Source organism: Passer domesticus, chromosome 1 (assembly GCF_036417665.1).
Source record: "Passer domesticus isolate bPasDom1 chromosome 1, bPasDom1.hap1, whole genome shotgun sequence".
Taxonomy (NCBI): Eukaryota; Metazoa; Chordata; class Aves; order Passeriformes; family Passeridae; genus Passer; species Passer domesticus.
This window is the reverse complement of record NC_087474.1, coordinates 28,471,403-28,497,223: the sequence shown is the minus strand read 5'-3', so window position 1 is coordinate 28,497,223 and position 25,821 is coordinate 28,471,403. Positions and strand designations below refer to the sequence as shown.

Sequence of the window (25,821 nt, the reverse complement as noted above, 5' to 3'; positions counted from 1 at the left end):
AAAAATTATGTTTCTACGCAATTTAATTTATTGCTCTTCCCCCATAAATTTTACTTACAAGTTCAATGGTCTGAGCTGAACTATAAATTAGAGTGAGGTGAGTCTTATATATAACTTGATTTACTCTGGTAATTTCTGAAGGAAGTATCTGAATCTACATGCCTGTCTACAGTTGTCTTTACAGCAAGATGAAACAACGGTATAAAAAAGCAGTGGCTGATCAAGAGTTTTCTGTTAAAGGATTTTAAACTCACACACAAGGCTGTTCAACAAAACTTCAAATTAAAAAATGCCCCTTCATGCCCCATTCATGCTGCGTGGCAGGTGTCACCAGATGGTGCCATTTCAATCTTCCAGACTTATTTTCCGTTTTTTAAAATTGAAGCATGAAAATAAATATTCACTCTTGAAATTATACACTAATTTTTAAAATTTCTGTTATTAGAGTTGTATGCAAAGGGATCTGTGTTGTTGGCAGGTGACGTTGCTATTTGCTTTGATCTCGTACTAAAATCTTTTCTTCAGGTGGAATTGTTGCTTGTAATCCAAATTTTACTGATGAGCTGAGACTCTTAAACAAGGGAAATACTTGCACACTGTTTGATTCTCTCTGTTTCAGTAGTTATTTATATGTGTAAATAATCCAAGTTATCCTTAGAATATAACCAGAGGCCTCATATCTGATTTCCTTGATTTGTGAAGACACCATCAATTTCTCTGCAGGTGGACAATGAAGATGTCTGCAAAAATTCTCTTTCTTGAATTTGCAATGAGATATTGATCTTTTATGATATTGTAATTTTAAGATACACTAATTACCTGCAGCTGGATGCTGGGGGCACCCAGCTTTTTTATGGGTCTCCTGGGCATCTAGTAGAACCTCTCTTCCAGCTTTGCCAGCTGTACATTAAGACCTTGTTGACTACACCTTTTCTGGGTTTTCCTCTTTTCTCACTACAGGCTGGTGGAGAGCCCAGAAGTACAGAAACATCAGCATGTCTTCTTTGCATTTTCTTTTTGAGAAAGTGTTACAGCTGTAGAAGCTCTGACCCTGAACTCGCTCTTCCCACCTTCATCTGACTGGCTAGTTCAAATAATTCTCAAAGCTCTTGGGCAAGACTGAGCCACTGTTTGTTGTTAGTAGATCACAGAGGGCAAGGTGAAGTATTAAAGATATAAATTTTGCTGTCATTGAAGAGGTGCTGGATCTAGTGAAGAAGTGAGAAAACATAATTTGTGACAAAATGCTGGTCATTTCCCCAGCACACAGACCATTTCCAGTATCACCTGTGACCTGACAGTGGACATTCCCTCCAGCAGGGCAAAGCTGATGTGTTGTACCGAAAGCCCAGGAGCACTCTGACTCATTCTAACTCGTGTCTGAAGCTTCTTCTAAAGCTCTGCATTTGTAGGAGACTGCATAACTAGCAGCAGTCTGCATTCCAAAAGGAAAAGGACCACCTTTCATGGAATAACCGTAAGCTGAATATTGCCAGTCATGCAGCAACCCCTAATTACACAGAATTAAAGAATCATGGAGTCATAGTTTGGGTTGGAAGGTGAGATCATCTAGTTCCAACCTCCTTGCTATGGGCAGGGACACCTTTCACTGGACCAGGTGCCTCACAGTCCTATCCAACCTGGCCTTGAACACTTCAGTGTTTGGGGCATCTACAACTTCTCTGGGCAACCTGCTCCAGTGCCTGACCACCCTCAAAGTAAATAATTTCTTTGAAGAATCCAATCTAAACCTACTCTCTTTCAGTTTGAAGCCATTCCCTCTTCTGTCACTACATGCTCTTGTAAATAGTCTCATTCCAGCTTTCCTGTAGGCTCCCTTTAGATACTGGAAGGAAATTTGGTCACCCCAAAACTGTCTCCTTTCCATGCTGAACAAAACCTACTTTTCCCAGCCTTTCCTTACAGGAGACATACTCCATCCCCCTAATTAAATTATGGTGGCCATAAGTTTCCTGAAGTGTAACCTCTGTGATACCCTCTAAGGACTCAACTCTCCCCAGACAGAAAAACAGCAAAGTTCTGGCAATGATTCCTGTGGGAGCAGAACAGACTGCGTGGCCCTTGGATCACCATGCTCCTTTACAGCTGTACATGTGCTGCCCTGGAGCTCCTCTGGCAGGCTCCAGGCAGACTGGCCCATTTCTGCAGGACATCAACACTGTGCACTGATGTTCTGATCACTGATACTCTGTCCAAGCCAGTGGAGCTCTGCTCATGGGGCACTGTGTCCACGCTGACCAGCCTTGCTCACTTGCTCAGCTCGTGCTGAGTGTGGAGCATCAGTCTGTCTGCAGCATCAGTCTGTCTGCAACATCAGTCTGCTTGCTCTTGGGACTGGCTGGTCCAGCAGGAGTTGGGCTCCTCCTGCCAGAGCACAGGCACTGTCCTCAGCCCTAAAGGGTTGCACTGTGCACTGGTTTGACCACTCTGCCTTTTTCCATATCTGTACCTTTGGCTCTTGAGGAATAATTCAAACTCCTGAATTTTCACTGACTTTTCTTTCTTTTTATTAAAGAGTCTCCCTTCCATAAAGAAAGTGATTTTATACACATTGAGGGGAACACCCCCCCAAACTCCTCCCAATTAGTCTAACATATCTAAATTATTTGTAGTCACCTTTACGTGGTAACATCACTTACTGTATGTCACAGAAATTAGTCACAGAAAATTCTGGGCTGTAAATACTATCCAGACAAATAGCTTTTTAATCAATAGTCTAGATTGAACAGAAGAAAACTTTTGATCCCTTTAACAAGACAACTTCCTCAGGTTTTGAGTGAAGTGATGCCTTGGCTTTTTTTAATATCTACCCAAAATGGAAATATTTTATTGAACAACTTGTTTTGTAGAGCAAACAGAAATATGTCTTAATCTGTTCGTCTTTGGAAATTATTACTTATAAACTTGGATTACTTATCTTTTTATTGTTTTCAGCAGCCTTTTAATAAGAGCTTTCTGATTATTTGCACCTCAGGATACAGATTGTGATTGTAAAAAAGACAACAGGAAAATGACAATTGTTGAGCTTTTTAAAAACCTCAGATAGCTTTTGATCACTTTCAAGATCACATACTTGCAAAATTCTTTTATATGCCAGTTCAAAAATCAACTCAGCTGTATTTTGTGTTGGTATATAATCTGAGCCACAAAAATTGCCTACTTCTCTTTTGCCTTTGGGCAATTTTTCAAAGTTAGCTAAACCAAGTCCATAATGTACGCCTGCTGGCCAACATTCCAGGTAAATGAATAGCTTTTAAGGAAAAATTATGCTGTTTTTCAAAACCTTGACATTTTTAAAATACAAGTCCAGAATTGAAACCTTCAATAATTTTTCCATGCCTATATGTTGCAAGCAGAAAAATGTTGCACAAATGAATACATCTGGGATTATTTTCAAGCTGTTATTTCCCACTAGGGAAAATATTTAGAAATAAGGCTCAATTTTTTTTTTCTGTGCTGAAACTACAAAGAGGCCAGCCATCTTGATGCTTTTCCAGATTTTTTTAATGGTTTTACTGATATTGTATAGTGACTTTACTGCCCTGTTTTCTATGCCCTTATATTCACCAATAGTAAGCATTTATCTTGGGTTTATTCCAGTTTTTAAATCTGTTTTGTGGCATTTATGACCTAAAGCTAATAAGGACATTCAGTATTTTCTTGTAAAATATTGAAAATACCTTTTACCATGAAAATAAGAGGGAAATGTTTTTAAAATTAAAAAAAAAAAAAAAAAAAGAAAAAGAAGGGTCTTAACCAAAGACAGGAATGGAACAGCCCTTATTTTAAACTCAGACTTTGCCATAGCAGTGAAGTGGTGTTTTCTAGGCATCAATGAACTGGCAGAAACTCATCAAGCCCAAAAGGAGCCCAGCAGAGGTTTGGCAATCCCCAGTTACAAACCTGTATTACTGGACCAGGTTAAGTGAAAAACTTTTAATGAAATAGATCTTTATAAAAATGCGAGTTGGTTGAAAATGAAACTTTCCCAGTTTGGATCCATTTTTGGACATTTAAAATCTGGAAGAATTTTTCATTGATCAAAACTGTCTATTTTTATCCTCTTTGTAAAATTGTGTCCTGTTTCTCTGGCTTGAAATTACTTTGCCCTTTTGGAAACCAAACCAGCTGAAACACAAAACATGTAAACAGTCTCACACAAGAAATCTTTTAGGATGTAATTGAGCACAATGCTGCTTAGGAGGAGACGTTTAGTTAAAGAAATATCCCATGATTGCAAATTGGGTTTTTTCCATGGTCTTTTTTCCCCTCAGAATATTGTTTTGGAGCAGAAATCTGGTTGCTTCCTAGTGTGTGTTCCGTGATTTCATATCCCTCAAGTGTCTTTTCTGGGTCTTACGTATCCTTATGGCCATTTTACAGACTGGAAGCCAAGGTGTAGAGATGCCTTGCTAATCAGGTTGATGGCAGAACTATTGTCTTTGAACCCATTTTTAAAGGCAAATATTGGCCAGTGCTTTCCAGGTGATGTGCAAGACCTGTCCTCCACCCTGCTTTTTAAGTGCACTGCTGTCAATTACTCAAGCAGCAATGCTTCCTCCCAGCTTATGTTTTCTCTGTATAATAGAGGGTTAATTTAAATAAATGCCTTATTTACATTCGCAACTGTAAAAAATTGCCTACCGAGACCCTAGGTGCCCCAGCGTGCCACTTGGTGAAATCACAGCAACATTGAAATCATTATTCTGACAGGAACCCAGCCAGCCAGACGCCTACAGAAGCGCTTTTCCTCTCCTTCACTCTGGGAAGCACGGCCCGCAGGCCTCTCCAGAAAGCTCTCCAGCTCCATTCATTTATTTATTTGCTGCATCGCCAGGTCACTAAATTTGGTTTCTGCGGCCCAGGGCGGGGGGAGCGATCTGCTGGGGCGGCGGGGAGGCCCTGCCAGCTGCCCCCTCCTGCGGAGCCAGCGGCAGGGGGGAGCAGCTGCAGCTGGAGCTGAGCCTCTCCGGGGAAAGGGGGGCCATGGCCACACATCCAACACCAGCGGCGCTTCCTGGCCAGCCACCTCGGCCCACTGTTTACAAGGAATCGCGTGCATTTTAAAGGAAAACGGGACAGCGCTGGCCCGGCTCTGCATGGCTCTGCTCCTGCTGCTTCATGTGCGATGGGTAGGATTTGGGAAGAATTTGGGCTTTTTAAAATTTTTAATTTAAAGTGCTGCGGCATTGCGAAATGGGAAAAGAAAGAAGAAAAATGTGTCTACAATGAAGATCATTCTGAAAGTCAAATTATCTACAAGGCATTTCTAGCCAGTAGCTAATTATTACCCAGCTCTCCTCCCACCCTGCTTATTAAGAAAGTTCGATATAAGTTCCCGTTTGCTGTTCAGAATAGCACAGATGGAAGGAAATGAACATGCCATTTGCTTTTTGTGACCTCAGGGGAGCAGAGCAAAATATGGATGTGAAAACATTGCCAGAACCCTGAAAGTTATATTCTTTCATTCATTAATTTTCCTGCTTCTCTATTCCATATGCTCTCCTTTCCTTCAGCTCCATGGAAAAGTATTGACGAGCCAAACGAGTAATACAATTAGAGCTTATATATGACCTGAATGGTGTATGTGCCTTGAATGGCCCATTAGCCAGGGCAGCTGCTGTACAGCCAGAACCACTGAGAGCAGCAAGGACTGTGGGCATGAAAGTCACAACTCTCATCCTCCAGAACATCTTCTCATATATTGTTTATGGATTAGTGCATAGGAATGGTTTAATACTGCAAGAAGTCACAATGAATAAACAGAAAGGACCAGATTCTTCATAAGGATGTACACATGGTTCTCATTTTAAGGCCTGAACCAATCCACTTAACTTAATGTAAATCCTTCTCCAGACTTCAATGGGAATCTAGCCTTTCTGGCTAGCTCTAGTAAAGGACTTAGGCACCTAAGGCAGGATGTAGGTGGAACAGCATCCAAAAGCATTCTCCAGAAACCCGTGCTTGGCTGCTGCCTAATCCTGGAGGCGCCTAGTCTTGCAAGGCACTTCCCTTTTTGATTTTAAAGTTTTGAAGGTGACAACAGTCATCCAGATCTTGTCCAGATCAGCTTGGTCTGAGCAGCTCATCAGCCAGTTCTTTCCTTGGACTGGTCTAAAGCCAGGAACTAAGCAGAAGACGCCTAAGACTTTTGAGGGCCACATCTGGTAGGCATTTTCGAAGCATCCTGGCATACAATGGTAGATCAAATGCTCTTTATATCACTCTGCTTTAATACTGGAATGTCAAAAGGCATTTTTTCCCACCAAACCTGGGAAGAACTGAAGAGTACCTTTTTTGTCTTTTTGTGAAGATAAAAAGGGTAATATGGTGTAGACTGGAAATATGTTTGATTATTCAAGGTATCTTCATACTCTTTTTTCCCCCCTCTTCTATGTGTTTAAAGAGTAATATTAACTGCACTTTTACTGCAGTGAAAAACAGTCTCATGCCCAGAAATGCTCACATTCCTTAAATCAGGGTGAATGGAATAAATGTCAAATGATTAAAAATGGTTAATTTTTTTTTTTTGACATCTAAGTTTGGAAATAAAACCTTCAGTCTGCATTAAGACTGCAACTCACTATGAAAAAGGAACCCTATTTGCAGAAGACAGCTGCTTTTTGCACAGGTAAAGCACGCTGCTTTTGGGGCATGGTGGAATCTTGTGTATTACATGAAGACTGCAAGGTTGAAGTGTTAATTCTGTGTCAGATATTTGGCAAAAGAGAAATACAGCCACAGAAATAGAACATTTTCAACACATCCTGCTCTGAAAATCAAATATCTTGGCTTCTAAATGGTATTTTTTCATTAAAATAGAGGTTTTGCTGTGGTATTTATGTGTCAGGAGGAGCCCATTAGTCTATGATGATATACTTTTTCCATTGACATTATCTTTTAACTATATCATTCTGAGCCACATCACTAGTAGAGGATCGATTTTTACAACCCAGTTTACATATCACTTCAGCATCTAATTCTGAGGAGGTGTTACACACTTTGAGGTTTTTGCTTCCCTTTTTTAAAATAATTTGGAACTCATGACTGCTTAAAAAGGCATCAACAAAGGTGCCTGTCTTTCCTTTGAAGTCATTTTTTGCGGAAATCACAGTCACTGACCAAAAGGTTTCAAAAGATTAAATTGTGCTTATTTTACGACATTTTAAAACAGCAGGGTTAAATGCTGGGCCAGCTGCCAGGCAGTCAGCAGCACCCATACTTTCATGTTCAGCAGCCAGACACATCTACAGCAGTTATTTCTGAGTAGTTATTCCTGAAATATGTCACTCAGAACAGCAGAGAGGCTTTAGTATTTGTATGCTTTGATGACGGGCTAATGAAAATGTACTATATATATATATATATATATATATATATATATATATATATGCCATGAGTGTAATGAGTTTAAAAAAAATAGTTAAAAAAAAAGAATGTAGTGGGCAAAATAGACATTTTTAATTCTTTTTGTCATCACTGGCTTCTCCCTGTAATTGGAATCAACTTGGAGAGCCATGAAATCATGGCTATTGGACACTTGTGTCCCATAGTGCATTATCCACATACGGCAAAACATTTTACTGCTTGCTGCTTTATATGGAAGCTGTATTGGACTGAGGCTAGTTTAAACTCACAGAACCATTCAGAAAGGGATTCGTAAATCTTGACATCATCTTTGATGAGAAACCCGAGGAAAGGAAGGACACTCAGACGCTGTCTGTCCCGAGCAGCAGTGCTGTGGGCTTAGTGGATCTTTTTTGAAGTCCAGCTCTGCTGCAGTCAGGAAGTGATTTACTCCATTTTACAAATTTTCATTCTGGTCTTTTCTTTCTAATCCTCATGTGATGCCTGGTTTCCCTTGCCTTGGTGTGTTTTTTTTATCTGCCTTTTTCCATTTTGAGGACTCACGGGCCAGACTCTCTGTGCTGGTTTCCGTCACTTTGTATTGTGCAGGTGTTCCAGAGCCTTAACTGGCCCCCGGGGGATGTTCCCTATGTAAGGAACCATGCAGCCAGTGCAAGGTGGTATAAACAGCTCCTGTGCCAATTCTTCTCCCTGTGCTGGCACACGCAGTGACTGAGAGACTCACAGAAGCAGAATAGAGTGCTCTTGATTCTTAATGGGTACATCTCAGGGACTAAAACATGAGCTTATCTAAGTTCTGCTCAGGCTGACACAGGAGCAGCTGTAGAGCTGTGTGACCATAAGCAGCTCCCCATCTCCTTCTCTGAGTAGATCTTGGCACAAGGAAGAATATGGACCTTTTATTCTTGTCCTGCTAGCTGGATGAAACCCCACTGTCTACACATCAAAGGGGTTTGATGGACTGCCAAAAATAGTAACCTATACGTAAAACATGTGCTCCATTTATAGCGATCATTTGGAAAGTTTCCTGCTACTGCAGAAATTCAGATTACATTGATTTACTGTTCAGTACTGCAATATACTGAGAGGCTTTTCAATGAGTTCTATTGTATGCATTTGCAGAAAGGCTGGGGAGATTTCTTTCTTCCTTCCTTCCTTTCCCTTTGTTATATAATACATAATCATGTGAAGTACATCTTTCTGAGGTTTTGCATAGTTCTAGTGAAGTGAGTTAATATCTACTCTACACATTGAAAGACATTGTCACCTGCGCTGATGTTTTAGCCTTTGAAAAATGAAGTGCTGTTTCTTTTGATGTAAAGAGCATCTCTCCAGTATTTCTTGAATCATTTTATTCTACCTCTCAGTTTATAGGCTGTTAGCTATGGAATATGTCCTGCACATTTTTACAGGCACTTCGATGCCTTTTGTGGGAACAGGTATTAACATAACAATTAAACAGGAAGGTTTACATGGGAACAGACACCCTGTGTCTGAGCACAGGTCTGAATCAGCACCTGAGCCTATCTGTACTGTGGTCAGCACACCATTTCCAAGCCCCATCTATAAACTACTTTTAGAGTCCTTCTTAGAGGAGTCTTAATACCACTGGACAGCTTGCATTTATAGATAGCCCGAGTTTAGGTTTTTACAACATGAAAACATGGTCTGTTGGGAACTGATACATATTAATGACATGGATGAACTGAGTGGACACTTAGAACTAAATCAGGGAACATAATAGCACTAGATCCTATGTTTAGTCTCTGTGTTAACCAAATAGGACTTGATATTTAGCTAATAACCAAGGATGAAAAGAAAGGAGAGCATCTGTAGCTCTTATGACTCATGAGAAGGGCCATTAATCCATGTACTCACACATGTATTGTGAAAAGCTTGCTAATATAAGAAGAGAATAAGAACCCAAGAAACAAGCAGTGACAGTAACTGCTGGTCTACAGTGCTTAATCCTATTTGCAAACAGCGGCCCTTCTTTGGTTGATGACAAAGAAGACAAACTCAGGCTTCATTTCATTAATCATATTAGGGAAGGATGCCATATTATTCTCTCAAATAAACAGAAATGGCCCTTTTCCCTTTCTGGGTTTTTTTTTTAATTTTATTTTTTTAAAGCCTTTTCCTTCAGACCCTCTGCTGCTAGGCACCACAAGAGTTAATTATTCTATCCCTGGATACTATTAAATTCACCCCAATTCACTCCTCTGCTTCCCGTCTGTTAATGTCCCATGGATCAAAGCTCCATATAACTATTTTAGGCCAAGAGTTCAAAATGCTACCATTCATATTATAACTTAACAGGAAAGCATGAGTTACTTTTCTTCCAATTAATTAATAACTTTCTGAATTATGGTGTTTTCTTCTTCTTCTTCTTCTTCTTCTCCTTCTTCTCCTCCTCATTCAACTCCTCCTTCTCCTTCTCCTTTTTATCTGAACAATTAATTCAGGTTTTCCCATTTTATAGTCCTGATCTCAAAGTTTACATCAATCTGTTTTCATGCATCATTACGTCACAGTTATTGGAAGGAGAAAAAAGTAATTCAATTAAACACACCAAATTATAAAAGGTTATAACATTTTGGAAGGAAACATGGATTTAGGATGGCAGCAGGAAAAAGGTGCTTTTGCATGCTACTTTTCCTTCACTTGTGAATTACAAAGCCATATTCCTTTAGAATTCCTGTCTGTTTGCGACCTAAGGGCTTTGCAGAGCAGGGGCTGTTTCAATCAGCGTCGCAGGCTTTCCCTGAGTCTCTGCCTAGCCAGAAACGTGCCGGCCGATCACAGGGCTTCACCCCGCGGTCGCTCCCATGCCGATGGCCGCCAGCGCTCTCCCCGCTGACATTCCCCAACGCTTCCCAGATTTGCCCCGGCCCGCGATCCCGGCGCGGCACGCGGGCGGCCCGCGCTCGGGCGGCCCCTGGCGGCTGCGCCGTGCCCGGCCGGGCCGCAGCGGCCGGGAATGGGCCCGGCCGCCTCGGGAATGCCGGAGTGCTGCTTCCCGGCTCCGGGCTGTGCACTTGCCGAGGGGCTGCAGGAGGCTGTACCGCCCCAGCCGGTTGTGGGTGACGGGGAGGAAGAGAGGAGCTCGGTGCAGGAGAGCGCGCCGTGGTCAGAGCCCGGGTGTCACTGTCACGGCCCCTGTGGAGGGCAAGGGCAGAGGAGCTCACAGCTTTAGCTTAAATGACAGTTCCAGCAGCATAGAATTATTAATTAGGAATTCTCAATCTGTCAACATCTATACTCAAGGTAGGGTCTCCTCTGAAGTACTGAATCCAGCTCTGGGGTCCCTAGCACAAGATGGACATTGACCTCCAAAGCAAGGCCACCAAGTTGATTAGAGGCACCTCTCCTGTGAGGAAAGGCCGAGAGAATTGGGATTGCTCAGCCTGGAGAAGAGGAGCTTTTGGGGAAATCTAACTTCAGCCTTCCAGTACTTGCAGAGAGACTATACGAAAGATGGAGAGGGGCTTTTTCCAAGAGTGTGTAGTGACTGGACAAGGAAACCTTTAAACTGAAAGAGAGTTGGTTTAGATTAGATACTAGGAAAGAAGTGAGGGTGGTGAGGCACTGGAATGAGGCACTTCTCCACTGGTTGGAGAAGTTGAAAATGTCCCATCCCTGAAGGTGTTCAAGGCCAGTTTGGATGGAGCTCTGAGATTCCTGGTTTAATGAAATGTATCCCTGTCCATGGCAGGAGGCTTGGGACTAGATGATCTTTAAGATCCCTTCTAACCCAGTCAATTCTATAATACATATTTTAATATATTACCAAAAGCTAATTAAAAGCCTAGGCTATGTAATTATGCAACCTTCGTATCAGGATTGTGGATACTTCTTCAGAAATAGGGCATTGAAATATAGGTGTAAGGTGAGAGATTGCAAATTTTTAATTAATATTACTTTGCTGCTGGCAAAGTGTTTATCCATGTAAAATATCTACCTGAGTTAAGCTGTATATGAAACTAATTCAAATGCCTTTGATCTCAGCTCACCCAAAATGCCCTCAGATGGAAGTAAAATTTTTGCAGAAATAACAGCGCACTTTTGAGGTGGTGCAGCTCACACTGTGTAGGGGACTGGCAATGTCCCCAGCTCAAGGACTGACATGTCCCCCCTCCACAGCCCACCACTCCAGCCTCCTTTCTTTTCCACTTCCACCCACAGCACCAGCCCTTTCCTTTCCCCCTTTTAAAGTTGTTGCCTGTGACTTTTTATTAGCCTGCTCAGATGTACAGCATGAAGAATGCATATTTTTCCTTCTGCTTATTGTTGGCTTTATCAGTAAAATTTGGCTGGTGCTTGATATACAGAGGGGTGAAGAGATGAAGGGAGGGGAGAATAGCCCAGGCCAGCTGTGTGTGTACTGCCATTTGAGCAAAGGCAAGAAAGGCAGCCTGGCTTCAAAAGGTAAAATATTACAGGCTATATCACAAGGTTTGCATGTGAACATAAGTACACAATGCTTCTTTCACAGGATTCCTGCTGTAAACTTTGTCCTTTACTGGCTGATCCAATCCTCTGGAATGAAAAATTTGCCCCACTCTGAACTTGCCTGACTTTTCTTTCTTTTCAAAGAATAGTAACAACAGAAACTAAAACAAAAGACAGAAGAAAGTATACTCCAGAGTGCATTAAAAGAATCTTTCTTGGAAAATGAAAAGCCATGGTACCACTGGGATTGGCCATTCTTGGAAAATCAAAAGCCGTTGTACCACTGGGATCAGCCCTTCAAAACCTCTGAAATTTTGCCACAGCCTCCCCAGCTGCTACAGAAATTCATTTGATACAGCGCTGCATTCCCTTTATGGTTAATTCACACTTATCCAGTGGGTGACCTCTGCAGCTCGCAGACAGACAGGGCAGTAAGTGTGAAGTCACCTGAATCCAGAAACAGTAGAGCTGTATTTGTATCATCTGTATTCCCTAGTTTGGAGAGGTGCTGTATGAAGTGTCAGCTTTTTTTCTCTCCCTGTCTGATCTGATCTTGTCGGTTGCTGTAAAATAAGTGCTGCACTGTTTCAGTTTTTGGCTAGCCAGATTACCCCATTCATAGCCCTGGGTAACAGAAGCCTAAGTAAACCACAGACACCATGCATCCCTGGAAACACCTGGTGATAATCCTTATGGCACTGGTGTTAGGCTTCCTAATTTACTGCTTGTCTCAGAGATATTATTTCTTTGGTCTGTGCAAATCTCCTTCAAGAAGCATGTCTTCTTCTTTCCAGACCTTTGTTTGCAATGTATGCATGTGTTAATGCGTACAAATTGCTCCCTAAATTGTTGACTACCTTAGGACAGTAGGACACTTTGTAATCTGATGGAATCCAGACTGTGTTTGACAAGTGTGCAAATTCCTGGTCCATGATTTAATAATGAATATCATCATGTGGCTTGACATGCCAAACATCTACTTTTTGAATAAAATTATTCTACCTTACATAAGAGATTCAGGAGACTCCAGTGATACCATGGCTTTTCATTTTCCAAGAAGGATTCTTCTAACTCAGTCACTGTGCTGCTACATGATACAACCCCAGGAACACTCTTAGAAACCTAGAGAATTGGAAAGTATTCAATCAACATATCAGTTTATTGCTAAAGCAAGATCATATTCCAGTGGAGAGAATATGAAAACCAATATACCAATAGACCACAGTCTTTTATTAACTACTGAGTGTTTTAAAACACAACAATGTGCAAAGTCTTTGTGCAAATTGAGTGCCAGGTTTCACTTTCGGACATTGAATAGTCATAATAGCAACTTATTATGATAGATTTTTAAAAGGCTCGGTCCAATAAATACAAAACTGACGTATGTGCACCAGAACAGCAAATTATAAAAATGCACATGATGCACAAAGAGCCCAGAGTATTTATTCTTCAAGTATACTGTGTCTCATATGTTGTCTGATAGCTGTTAGGAATGCTCAAAGAATTACACACTCTCACAGGATGTCCTTTTGTTTTTCAGAGGAATATTCCCCAGTGTTTCTCTTTTCATTCAGATGCCTTGAGCACAACTACAGGAAGACATTATTTCCCCCTTACCATACAGGAATCCGTCTCAACGTAAGATCCATGCCATGCTGTTACACTAACAATTGTTCAGTAATTTATTTCTCTCTTGTTTCTCTCTTTCCAGTGGAAATACGTGATCCAAACCTGAGCAAACTGACTGCAGACATTTTTGTCAACCTTATAGGCTTTGATTCAGAATCTGTGATACAAGAGAATACGCCGTGCAGGACAGGGGTGTAATTCCATCAAGGACTTCTGGTGACCTCATAAACCATGAGAGCTGGCATGGACTTTAATGGGCACCACGTGGTTAAGTTCCCATGCATCATTTTGAAAATGTAGGGCCTCATTTGATATTGCAGAAGGATACCAGACCTACCATGTCAAATTGTTTCTCTTTCTTCTAAAGGAGCCACCCGCTTTATGTTACAGTCAGTCCTCTTTGGTAGCAAATGAAATATGCCATTCTGGAAAATTAGTATTTTCTCTGGCAGAATGAACATAGAAAATCACATAGTTGGGTTATATTCTTTTAAATAAACTTTTTAAAATGATGGCAGTAAATTCAAGTAAAGGTGTGGTTTGTGCAGGACTGTCTTTGCTTGCAGATTTCTAAAAGATATTTAAAAAAATTGATTTGCACATCAGTTAGAAAATATAGGAATATAATTGTTATGGGTCATTTGAAAAAGTAGACCATGTTAAACCCAGCTTAAGTAAAACTAAGTAAGTTAGCTCAAATTTCTGATGGTGAATGACCTAAGTTAAAAGCTCACCTAAAGCAATTTAGCTGTATTTAATACACCAGTTCTATGATTCTGGGAATTTCTAGGGGTTCAATAAGGTTGAAGTTTTGATTGGTGAAATTTGTTCTATTACCTTTGTACATGACTTGTAGATTTTCTCTTGCCTTCTCTCAACCTAGATTTCACCTGCTGAAACCAGTGTTCAGCCGTTGTGCAAACCTATACAAAGTTGATGGTTATCAGCCTAAAAATAAGGTCATCCAGTGTGGCTATGATTCAGGTAAATGTGGCAATGGAGGGCAATAGAGGCATAATCGTGTCAGTTTAGCTTATCTATCATATATGACATATGTCTATAAGAAGGAGATGTTCTAAAAATTCCTCATTGTGAATACCAGGAAAGGATCTGTCCTTCTTGATTCTGAGAGTACAGGTCAGTTAACTGCCTAGTCTCTATTTTTTTTTTTCTCAACATTCTAAGTAAATTTATTCCTAGATTGGTTCATAAATAACAAAATCTTTATGGCATGGCTAGATGATGTTCCTGTATTGTATACATACTGGGATGTGTTATTTTTTATTCAGCTCTAGGTAACAAATCATCTTGATAGTAAAGGGGGGAAGGACACCTTCTAGACAGAATATCCAAAAATTACTTGCTCTGGCCTTTCTGCCACCTTAGTGTGAAGCACCTGCTGTTTGTCATTCTCTGGGATAACTTTTGAACTACATGCATCACTGCTTCCTATGCTGCATTGCAGTGAGAGGTACATTTTTTCACCATGTGCATGGTTTATCCATATACAGCATGATGAATACACACCTTTTATATATTCCATGTCCTAGACCATAGAATAATTGCATTTATTAAGTTAATTTAAATCTCATCTTAAAGAACTGCAAATGTCAATGTATGGGAGAAGGTTGGTTCTCTGGTCGTGGTATCATAGTACAGTATATGTAGATTTGATACAAGAAGTTCCCTTTTAATGACACTCAGAATTATTCCAGTTGTAGTCTCATAGCTGAGATAGTTAATAAATTACAAGCATATGGAAGAGTGTAACAGCCTTGGGATGCAAGTTGTACTGTACTAGGTTAGATAGTTTGTACAGGAGGAGGATCCCTAAGGCTTGTTGAATAAACAGATGCATCTTCTCTGTACTCCATGAAAAATGATGTATGTTTTTGGTTTGTTTGTACTACTTTCTCCACATGAAACGTGTGTTTGGTCCAACAATTCTGTGGTTTCCTCACTTTGTGATAATAATTAACACCCTCACTGAAGTCTAAGCAGTGATGACATTTGTTTAGGGGCCTGACTCTGATTTTTGTTGCTGTTTTGCCTTATGTTACTTTCAATATGCAATTGAAACCATTTTTGAGAATTGAAAGGTTTAGTGATTGTTGTTTTCTTGGTCTTACTGACCATTTAGAAACTTTCATGCAATATATCCTTCAGCCTTTGTGGAAACACTGCCTCTCCAGCCATATGGGTCTGGGTTGATAGTAGCAAGCTCAAAATAAAGCCAGCAATGCAGGGGTCTAAAGTTTTTGCCTTTTTTTTTTTTCCCCAGAAGAAACAGAGAAATGGATATAAGCAGTAAAAAAGTAAAACAGTCATAAAGTAACTATTGTTTAGGAGGTAAATGTGTTAGGAGACAAAAAAAGAAAGAGTATATTAAACCCCACTTAAAAGATTCCTGAAGCTTTGGGGAAAATTAATTTTAAGAAATATGACAATGGTTCTCTACTCTTCCCAATAATCTTATAAAAAAGATTGATAGCTTTGGAGTAGATGTACATATTTTGAACTTCCTTTCTGGACAGAGCACAAAGAAAACCTGGCTTGTTTGTGGTTGTAGAAGAATCGTAGGTGGCTTTGTATAAGAAAGGCAGGTTGGATGTCAGGGACATCCAAGCCTCCTTCTCTTTCCGTGTTCTTTTTTGTCCATAATAACTTTTTTCAATATGTTGTCATTTTTTTGCTGATTTTCCTAAATAAAGAGAAATGTCAAATCAGCAGAGAATTGAAATGTATTTATAAAAAAAATCCAACCAAAAGGGCATCTGATGTTTTACAGACATTCCAACACCTTCAGGAAATTTGAACTCACACCAAAGGGTCTGATATTCATTTGAATCTCCATCTGTGCTGAAGCACATGTGTGCACACAACACACATTGAACCACTACAGGGGAAAAAAAAATCCCTGCTCTTAAATTATAGCTGCTCTCTACAATTCCTCTGTAACCACAAAGGCTTTGGTAGTTTTGAGACGTTGCAGTGGCTTCGGGTGATCTGATCACAGAGCTTAGTTTTGTTAAAGAAATCCCTTTGCTGAAAGATATGGAAAAGCTGTAGGAGAAACACTGGGAGCTGCAAGTTCACAGCATGAGGGTTTGGAGTAAAGGGGAAGGGTTCAAGAAGCTGTTGTGGCAGCAGACACCCTACAGCCAGAGTTAACACTGGAAACAGTGCAGTTTTAGTTCCCTCACCAGAAATCCCTGTGCTCGCAGGAGCGGATATAGTCATTAGTCCTCAATGGGAATATGACCTTTCCCTTTAAGTATCTGTGTGATGCTTTTGATCCTTTTGACTCTCTCTAAGGGATAGATTAAATATGTGGCACAATGTCTACTCCTGAGTGAGGATTAAGCCTGGCTTTTGGAAGCAGAACTATATTGCCTAACCCATCACCATTTATCACATTCTCTGGGGACCTGTTCTCCATTTTTCTTCCCCTCCCCCTAAACTTTTAGAAAATTTCCCTTCTCTGGGGTTTAATATTGATCTCAGCTGCATCAGCCGTGGCTTTACTGTAGTTACTTCTGATTTTATACTGAAACAGGTCCCATGTCTCAGATATCTTGTTAAACAAAGTGCTATTCTGAGGCTCAGCTCTTATGCAACCTGCACTTTCTTTAACATATTTTTGTGTTTGAATTTTAATAACAAACACCTTAACATGATTTATAGTTTTGTATCACCCTGTATTTCAGTGGAATTCCCTGAGGATAACCCTTGCCTTTTCATACTTGTATTCTGATTTAATGAAGCAGTGAAACATATGATTACCTTCAGGACTTGTGTAAATCGCATTAACTTCTATTAAGCCCAAGAACATGCTTTAGTGCTTCGCTAACCAGGGATGCTTAAGGCTAACTTGTGCATGAGTGTTTTGCTGAATCAAGTCTTAGTGTTTTATTAATTTTTATTCCTGTTTGTCCTTTGCTCTGTCTCATGATATAATAATTTTGCTCTTGTAGTATCCCCGTATGCTGCTTCCAAGTTAGAAGTTACACTGGGATGCAAGGTCTCATTCAGAAGAGGATAAAATTAATCCGTTCTGCAGCTGTGAACCAGAGAAGTCCCAGCAAGCTTCCCAGTAAAATGAAAAAGTGATGGTATGCCACTCTGGCTCATAAAAATGTAATTTAAGCATTGCCCTCTCAATAAAAATATCACATTTAGGACACAGTAATCCCCTTCTGAACCTTATCTTACTTTTCAACAGCTCTTTGGACTCAGAATTGATGCACTTTGAATTTCCTGTTGGTCAGGTAGCATGACTTTCTTCAGCTCCCTCCCACAACCACAGCTTTGCACGCTGTTCTAAGCAGGCAATATCCAGTCACAGGCAGAAAGTAGAATCGGTGCTCTAAAATTCAGTAAATTCAGGAGCTTTAAGGTACTTAGTTGACAGACTAAGTTGACTTTGGAACTACTACTGCTCGGAGCTGTGGCCTTTGCAGTATTGCACCAAAATGACTGAAACTTCAAAAATGCTTTTCAATTGTTTTCTCAAGACTCCTGCCAAAATCTTTGCCTTCTTTTAATACTTTTTTCTTCTAATGAGGTCCTGATTTATGACAAGAAATCACCAGACACCTAGGTTCTTTGGGCTTATTAAAGCAGACAAATACTTTGGTGTTAGAAAATATCATAAGAACATATATTTTTTTCCGTATTAGATTGAATCATTGTAGGCGAGTGCCCCAATCCTCCTCCCAGCTATGGTCTGGAGGTATTTCAGCACAAGGAAAAAATAATCCTTTCCAGTTTCTGCCTCAATAAAGCCAATGTTTTCACTGGGGGAAGAAGGTTGATTCCTTTCCTGTCCCCACAGATTTCTGCATTTTGCCTATATCAAAAGATTTTCTTGCTCTGCTTTAGCATGATCAGTGTAGTTTATCTTCCAAATAGGAGTCATCTTTCCAGCTTCCATGTCTGAGCTGCACTAGTGATTTATATGCTCACTGTCTGTTTTCACAATGTCTTTCCTGGCTGTCTTGTATCTCTCCCCTGTGGAGCACTGGGCCTTAGAATCATTGCAGTAAGGACAGGCAATCAGTCTTCTTTAAATACATATTGGATTTTACTGGTGCCTGAGTCTATGGAACATGCCAATGTCTTTTGTGGTTCTGGAAGGGAAGCCTCAGAAAAGTGTGGAGTTTTGGTTTGGTTAACAGAGGAGCTGGTTGGAAGTTTTTTAAACAAAGTGTTCTTTTCTTATTGTTCTTTTCATCAGATAATGCTGGAAATAGATGAGCAAGTTTCAGAAGGAGTTTTGGAGCTGCAGGGTGGTGTTTCTGCTCAAACACAAAGCTATATATTAGCTTTGTACTCTCTGGAAGCAGCTTCATTGCAAAACACAGCTTTTCTTCATTCAGATGAGGGATTTAAGAATATAGGGATAGCCGGATCAGGCAGCCCAAATGTCTCTCCAGCCTTGCAGCCTGTCTCACAATAGTCAGTGGTGTGTGTCTGCCAAACATGTACTGAAATTTTCTGTACCTGTGCAAATTTGAGTCAGTCATGTGATATCTCTGTAATTAATGGTCCTTGATTTTTTTCTCCCCATTAATATTTCTAGCCTCTTTACACACAATATAAAATTATAGCATCTGCAACATCATGTAAAAATGATTCATAGTGCTTGTGTGAATCCTTGTGCTTGTGAAAACCTTGTATGAAGTGTCTTGATTGAAGGATCTCTACTTTGGGCTTGCAAATTGTTGCTTTATTTGATAATCTGTAGTCTTGGAAGACTCCATGAGCTGTTAATTTCTATTCACCTTCTTGTTGCCATTCAGTGTTTTATTAGGCCCATATTACTGCTTCTCCAACCAGAACAGTCCTGATCTGCTCAACCTTCTTCATACAGAAGCTATTTCACACCTTTTTCCTTCAATGAAATTTGTCTGAAACAATTCCAGTACAGTCTCCTGTCTGTATCATATCAAATGTGCATGGTCTAGCCCTCAGGCTACTGAGGGAATTTTTTTGTAAATAAAGACTTAAATGTTATCTGAAGCAAGATTTTCCCTGTGGTTTTAGAAAAGTTGAATGCTTTAGTCACAGAAGACATGGATAGTCCTTTCCTTTCAGTGCTTCAATAGATATTTTTTTTAAACAAAGAATACTATTATTTAATATCCAAAGAAAAGATAGCAGGGTCTGAGATCACTTCTATAGCCAAAAGCGTTTGGCTTGGAAATAAAAATCTTTGGATTGTCTGAGTTGCCTGAATTACCTGGTTATTTCCTTCAGTCTGAAACAAGGCTTTCTTTTACTTTTCTCTTTGAAAAGCCCTTACTTCATCTCACCATAGCATGAGGGGTGAAGGGGGTAAGAAGAGAAATATAACAATGGATGGCAGAACAGCCAGCTCTAAGTTCTGCAGTGACAAGTGAGACACAATTAGACAAGTTTTATGTTCAGTCTGAAAAACTTGTCTTCAATTCACTTGCCTAAATATAGATGGTGGGCACTATTTCAGACAAAACATGCTACCTGGGATGCCAGATTCTCTCTTCACACATAAGCTGAAGCTGTGTTTTTCTGGAGTGACAGATAGTGAGCTCACTAGGTATCTTCAGGGTTTAGAAAAACTGCAAAAACATGTGTTTGGCAATTGTATTCCACATCTTATTGCTTTCATTCTGGTTTTCGCTGTTTGTGCTCTGCATGTTTGTTTTAATTACAGGTGTAGTACAAGTCAGGTACAACAGAACTGGGTACAGTTGTGCTCATTTTTAAAGGATATGCACACAATTCCATTCCTTAAAAACAGTAGAGACAGATAGTGATTGTAACTTACTTGCTTTCAGCACTCAGGTTGATGTTTCACATTTCTTTGGAAGTTACACTCTTGTGACTGCTTCCTCTAACACTCTGTCTTATTTGTTTTAATGGTCTTAAGGCAGTCACTCAGCTTTGCATTAGATTAGGGATTCTAGGTCCATTTGATTTTGACTAGGGTTAGACTTCCCTGTGTCCTTGGATATTCTTTTCTGCTGTTTCCAGGTATGTCTGTACATAAATATATCTTTCACTTAACTTGCTGAATCCAGAAACTTTATATACATCAGTGATAGGTTATTGGTGACAGCCTTGAAAACCTCCCATCTCTTAAGATTTACTGAGAAATTTAGAGGTTACTAGAAATAGAGGTTACAGGAGTCAAATTCCTGCAGCTGAACAAAGAAAAAATACTACCTAAGCAATCCAGTAAGATATACAAATATCCTTTAATACATGCTAGTTACCAATGAGATATGAATCCATTTCAAGACTCACTTTTATTTTGTGAGTTAATTGGACCAGCTTTAAGTTCTCTCACCAGCTCTTCCTTTTCTGCTCATTAGACTCCATCTAAGCAGCCATAAGCAGCCATTGTGCAGGTTGGAAGGAACCTCTGGAGATTGAGTAGTCCAATCTCCTTTCAGTTAAAGCAGGCTGCTCAAGGCCTGGTGCAATCACCTTTGGTGTATCCCCAAGGAAGGACTCTTTACTGACTCTCTGGCCAACCACTCTTAACATTTTTTTTTTCCTACACAAAGTCAAAATTTCCTGTGTTCTAACTTAGCTTCTTCTGTGTCCCTGTGAGGGCCACAGTGTCCTGCCAGAGGCAGAACAGTCTGGATGATGTGTGTGTTACAGGGTGATTATTAATGAATTCACATTAAAAAAAATATTTTAAAGCGCAAAAATTATATTCGATTGTGCAGTTTTTAAGGATGTCTATACTAAAAAATGGTATTCTGTAGTATGTTATGAATACCTGAATATGTTGTGTCTACTGCCAAACAGCTGGAAAAGGCCCCTGCAAATTTTTATCCTGAGACAATTACTGGTCTCCCCAAGTGTATCTGGGCATTATTTGGAGTCTTGCAGAGATCATGGTTCATTCTCAGTAGGCAGTTTTGGAAAGTAAAGAGGATTTGAACAGATACATACATTCTATTCCATATTGTTAGCCTTAATGGGAAAGAATGTTCATTTGCATGTTAAATTCTACATGTACATACTTTGACATCTTTTACCAGATGGAAGTAAAGCAACTCAATTAATGTAATTTATTACATATTTATTTACATAATTTATTTCGGGTAGATCTATTTTCGAAAGTCTCACAATTTCCAATACAGAAGGAAGACTCAATTTCTGATGTCAACAGTTTATCTTCCTTCCTTGTTGACTGCAGGTTATTACATGATGGTGGTGTTTAATTTACTTTTCTCACTTTTCCATAACTAAAAATAGAATTTTTTTCTCAAAGGTCTTAAATCCTTCTCAGCAGCTACAGTTGCTGATTCATTATCTTTGCTAGAATAGGAAATAGAATTATGTTTGTGGAGAGTGGGGAACAGTTGTGCATCCAACATAATAGTTTGACATCACAACCAATTTTGCATTCATTCATGCATTGAGCAGATGTATTGTGCATCTAAATTCCTAGTCTTTGGAGATTTGAGGGCCTGAATTTATGCCATTGCTACAGCATATAAGACCATCAATCTTTTTGGCTCTAAATTCCAGAAATTTCAGTAGGTTATAATTATAACTACCTTTAACTACTTTTCTTCAGATTTGCAGGGACTAACTTGTCCCTATGTGAGGTGTCTAGATTCCCATTACTGCTTCAAACCAGCATCTGGAATAGTTGACTAGCTGACCAAGGAAGCACCTAAAATCAGAAGGAAGACAATGAACTGCCCAGAGTACATGAATAGGTAGTACCCAATTCCTGAAGATAAAATGATGTCTCTAAACTATTTCCAATGGTATGAGCAGATTCAAAAGAGTAAAAATAGAGGATAACAATGTCTGCTTCTTATGCATGATTAGAACTGCATTAGAACCAACATGCATCAAATAATGTCAAGTCTCAGTGAGAAGAATTATTTCCCAAGTGCTTCTGTTGGCACTGTTGAAGACCTCATGTATTTTTAGGAATACTTGTCTTGCCAGTCTTGTACTAAGAGAACCAGCTGCATTATGTCCCACAGGAGATTCAAGCATACCTGTGTGACACAGATGTATAACAGAGTGCAGCTAACAGGCGCAACCAGAAGATGCAGCAGTCTGTGTCAGTTTGAGCAGAAGGGAGCACAGAAAGGGACCATGAGCTATGGAGGGTGGTGTACTTACTCATCAGTGGTGCTGACCTCTCATAGGGCAGAACCACTATAGCATCTTCCTCTGTCCTTAACTTCACCTGAATTCCCAAGGGTGGATGGAGCTTTGCAGGTTCATGGGTGCAGAGATGCCTCACTGAGGCATCATGGTTTCAGCTGGGATAAAGCTAATTTTCTTCCTAGTGGCTGGTACAGTGATGTGCTTTGGGTTTAGTATGAGAATAATGTTGATGACACACCAAAGTTTCAGTTGTTGGTAAGCAGTGTTTACACGAAGTCAAGGACTTCTCAGGTGCTCACCCCACCCAAGCCCACCAGTGACTAGGCTGGGGGACACAGTAAATTGAGGGGGAACACAGTTAAGACAGGTGAACCCAGCTAACCAAAGGGACATTCCATACTATATGGGCATGCACAGCACATAAACTATGGAGAAAACAGGCTGGGGACGACTGCTTAGAAACTGGCTGGACATTGGTTGGCAGATGGTAAACAAGTACATCACTTGTTTGTGTATTCTAGTTATTCTTTTAATTATTCTTATTACTGTTATTGATTTTTAATTTCCTTCCTTCCTTCCTTCCTTCCTTCCTTCCTTCCTTCCTTCCTTCCTTCCTTCCTTCCTTCCTTCCTTCCTTCCTTCCTTCCTTCCTTCCTTCCTTCCTTCCTTCCTTCCTTCCTTCCTTCCTTCCTTCCTTCCTTCCTTCCTTCCTTCCTTCCTTCCTTCCTTCCTTCCTTCCTTCCTTCCTTCCTTCCTTCCTTCCTTCCTTCCTTCCTTCCTTCCTTCCTTCCTTCCTTCCTTCCTTCCTTCCTTCCTTCCTTCCTTCCTTCCCTGTCCAATTACTGTTTTTATCTCAACCCACGATTTTTCTCCGAATTCACTCCCCATCCTGCTGTGGGGCTGGGTGACTCAGCAGCTGTGTGGTGTTTATCTGCTTGCCTGGCATGACATGGTGCTGGGGCTGGAGAAGATGGTGTCCTTAGCTGCAGGAAGTGTGCACTAACTGAGGATCTGTGTCACCAAGTAAAAGAGCTGCAGGAGGGCTACAGACTGCATTGCAGCAGAGACAAGGAAAGAAGTTTTATGAGATCTTGTCCAAGACATTGTAGCTGCAAGAGCCTGAACTCCAGTTGTATGAAGAGAAGGGCAGAGCCAGAGGTGGGAGCTTTGCCTAAAGCAGACCATGAGCTGGCACAGCCTGAGCCCCAGCAGCACAGGAGAAAATCATAACATTCAAACAGAAGAAATTACATTTAAACATAAGAAAAAACCCTTTCACTGTGGTCAGAGTAGTCAAACACTAGGACAGGATGCTTGGAAAGTTTGTGGAGTCTCTGTACCTGGAGATATTCAAAATTGCAGCTGAACATGATTCTGAGCAACCTGCTCTAGCTGAGCTTGCTTTGAGCAGGGGTTCATAGTAGATGATGTTCTGATGTTCTTGCCCCTTCCAACCTCAGCAATTCTGTTTTTCTTTGTCATAGCGGAAGATTGTGAAGACAAATCAAAAGAAGATAAATAGTGAGAAGCAATAAATTAGGAGCTTCTGGTACCCAGACTTTTTCATTAAGAGCTAGTTGAGGTACATATGACCTGTGCATTGCTGTGCAGGCATATGCATATGTGGAAAACATCTAGTTTCTTGATCCAGATGGAACATAAGGAAAGTCTAGTCAGGGCATCCATGACCAGATGTGGGATTCAAGAAACACGATTGAATACTGAGAAAGAAAGCAGTTAAGGCATTTAGACACCACTTAATTTAGGTGAAAATCAGGCCTTTTGTATGTATTGTTTTTTCTTTCTTTTTTTCTTTTTAATTTGAATTCTTGAATTTTCTGTATATCTGTACTTCTATTGTTCAGGATAATCATAATTTTCCACCTTCAGGCTTAACCATGAGGCACAATGAAGAGAGTAGTGAAAAGGTTCACATCCACCTCCAAAAGAGAAAACAAAAAGAGATTTTTGTCTGTCTTTCTGTACATTCCTACCTTTGAGGCCGTATCATTGCTGATGCTCTGTGCCAGCAGCCCTGCATTCTTAATTTGAATATGTATGTAAAATAGATGACCCTCACCTTCCCACAGCTGTGCAACTATTATAACTTCAAATAATGTTTTACAGCTGAGGCACGGCTGATGTACTGCATGTGGTTACTTACTTCTTTATATACGGTATCCTTCAGTTCCAATACGTGTCTGCTGTTCCTCAGTAGGGCAAATATTGACATACAGTATTTTGCTCCCCTTTAGCTCTCACACTTCCCTTTTAACCAGATGTACTAAACTCTTTCCTAACCTAGTCTGTCTCTACTACTATGCATGTTGACACCAATGGACTTGTGAGTAAGTGGGCCTGTCAGCAGTGGACATTTTTCTCCTCGATTGTCGTTGGAATAATGACATCTCTTTCTTTATAAGATTTTGTGTCCTACAACTCAATAATCCAGTGCAGACCTCGCTGTCTGACTGTAAGACACCAGTCTGTAATTCACCTAATAAGCCTAAACAAAGGAAATCCCTAGATTTAAGGACAAGAATGTGTCCTGCATTCTTTGTATTCTGCCTACTAGAGAGCAAAATTGCTCTCCTCTTTAAAGTCAGAATCATTACCCATACCTGTATGGTCAGATTATTTTATATGTAGCAAACAAGATTATACATAATTATTTTATGGCAGCAACATTTTATTTGCTATTTTAGATGTTTTCCTTGTTTTTTATTTTAAGAGAAGAGGAATATAAATGTTCTAGAAGAATACACGCTGAGGATAGCTTTCAGCTGCTGCGCTCTTAACTTAAGCCAAGTGCCTTGGAAGTGCAGGTATGTTTGCATCTGGGTTTTATTTCTGGCCCACCTCTAATAAAGATGCAACAACGATAAAGAAAAACACAACACAACATGATAATATATGGCACATAATAAAGAACTGCCATAAGTACACAGGAGGCTCAATTTTGCTTTCACTCTATCTCTGCAAAACTCCACTGTTCATGACTAAACCTTTTCAATTGTCAGAGTTCCTTGTGGTTCAAAAAGAGACATTTTCCAGAATAATGAGGTCACTGGTTCCTATTTGCCATTCCACAATATTCTGTTTATTCCTAGAATCCCTGTTCTTTCAGCAATAGCTGATGCTCTCTGTAGCTGCTACTCCTGTGGGAATTGAGACTTTAAACATTCATTAAAAAGTGAATTGCTATTGTTGACAAAATACAGA

The 25,821-nt window shown here is 40.1% G+C and overlaps 1 long non-coding RNA gene across 4 annotated transcripts; it reads left to right on the top strand.

The window, feature by feature from the left end:
• Window positions 1-10,489: 10,489 nt before the first annotated feature.
• LOC135295605 (uncharacterized) lies at window positions 10,490-25,424 on the top strand. Of its 4 annotated transcripts, none has more exons than XR_010357738.1 (4): window positions 10,490-10,656; window positions 13,553-14,454; window positions 17,445-17,582; window positions 25,331-25,424. It is a non-coding gene; the product is annotated as an uncharacterized LOC135295605 (long non-coding RNA). The 4 variants fall into 4 exon arrangements; XR_010357744.1 differs by lacking the exon at window positions 25,331-25,424 and adding an exon at window positions 18,707-19,634; XR_010357731.1 differs by lacking the exon at window positions 25,331-25,424 and having other exon boundaries at window positions 17,445-17,774.
• Window positions 25,425-25,821: the final 397 nt, after the last annotated feature.